Source organism: Photinus pyralis, unplaced genomic scaffold, assembly GCF_008802855.1.
Source record: "Photinus pyralis isolate 1611_PpyrPB1 unplaced genomic scaffold, Ppyr1.3 Ppyr1.4_LG1, whole genome shotgun sequence".
Lineage (NCBI taxonomy): Eukaryota > Metazoa > Arthropoda > Insecta > Coleoptera > Lampyridae > Photinus > Photinus pyralis.
Genome location: NW_022170249.1, coordinates 21,380,463 through 21,382,157, shown reverse-complemented (window position 1 = coordinate 21,382,157; position 1,695 = coordinate 21,380,463). Strand labels below are relative to the sequence as shown.

General features: G+C 36.0%; 1 long non-coding RNA gene across 1 annotated transcript; it reads right to left on the bottom strand.

Moving 5' to 3' along the window:
• Positions 1 to 257: 257 nt before the first annotated feature.
• On the bottom strand, positions 258 to 719 carry LOC116167377. Its single transcript, XR_004144515.1, has 3 exons — positions 512 to 719; positions 376 to 456; positions 258 to 318 (listed from the first exon to the last, which is right to left on the bottom strand). It is a non-coding gene; the product is annotated as an uncharacterized LOC116167377 (long non-coding RNA).
• Positions 720 to 1,695: the final 976 nt, after the last annotated feature.

Below are 1,695 nucleotides of genomic sequence, written 5' to 3'. Positions count from 1 at the left end.
CTTTGCAGAGCAGTATGCCCTATGGCAGGCTGTGCTATACTGTTCAATGATGAAAAACAACCGATTTTTAGTTGTTACGGACTGTATGAATATCCTAAATGGGCTAAAGAAAATCTACAACACAGATCCGATGAACATCATGCTACAGTCTGCTATATACATCGTATTTCGGAGCAAGGTAAATCACTCGAATTTATTTGGGTCCCTAGCCACGTTGGTATCTTTGGCAACGAACAAGCAGACCAGGCCGCCCGTAGAGCGATATCGAACCAGCAGACAGATGTAAATTTCATGGTGGCAAGTGACATCAGAAGGCACCTAAAAGAGCAATATGTTGCAGAATGGCAAGAAAAATGGGCACAGGTAAATACTCACCTGTCGCAGATAAAACCTATTCCAACGACACTATACACGCTACAAGATGCTTCGAGAGAGGACAACGTGAAAATGCACCGTCTGAGGATAGGACACACTAAGGTCACACACGAACATCTGCTAAAGAATACTGTACCAAGACAATGTAATCACTGCAATACGGCCATCACGGTTACTCATATTATAAGCCATTGCCCACTATACAATAACGAGCGATTGATAAACGGTATACTGCCCAACTACATCGACAATTTTATAAACCCTGAAAATGCAATGAAGATGGTGAGATTTTTGAAAATGATTAATATATACGCTGATATATAATATGCTTAGTGAATTAAAGGGGATATGACCTTAGTAGTTGAACCCTAAAAAAAAAAAAAAAAAAAAAAAAATTGTCCTATAATTGGAATTTTATTATGTTGGGCAATAAATCGTATATTATTCAGTTTTGTACACCCCGAGGTACACCCTGTATAAATCCATCATCAAAAATAATTTTCAAGGTATAATTTATTTGAGTTCCGTCGATAGTAGTGAGTAGGAAGCTTGGGTAAATTGTCAAAAAACGTATTTAGAAATCGTATGTTCGTTATTATGACGAGATACAACAGATTCGCGCATGTTTAATTTGTTTGTACTGTTTGATAATATACCATAGAGCTACTATTGACCCAATCTTGTACAGTTACTATGTATAACGTACATCTAAAGTACTAACAAACATTTTTCGGTATACCTGCAATTTCTGGTTACCATCACTTAAAAAATACTCAAAAGTATCACTCCTTCTAGATTCTTCTTTGGTTCGGACTTTAGTTGGAACTTTGGATATGTTTGCAGTAACAAAAAGTCATAATCATCTGCTAGAGCATTATTCAATGCGCGTGGGGATCAGTTACATTTACCATTATGCCATCTTCAAATACCAGAGGTACATTATCCAGATCAAACAAATCCCAATTGTTATTCCGGGTTTGGAGCATTGAAACAATTTTTCTTCTCCGGGACAGCATGGTGCAATATCTCCTATCCCGGGAATATTAGACTGCAAAATATCCTATCTGAAAGTAATTGAAAAATAATGGAATTAGACAATACTAAATACTTTATACACAAAAAGGCATAAATACTCGTATCTACCTACCAAGAATGTAAAACAAATAATACTTACAGGACAAGTTGCCGTACCAATATCAAGCGGTGTCTAGTAGGAGAAATTTCAGCGGCATTTTTAAAACATAAATAATTTTTCTTGGCTTAGGAGCTTTTGCTGAATAATACCAAAATACAAATGAAATAATAATCTCATTTTCGCAA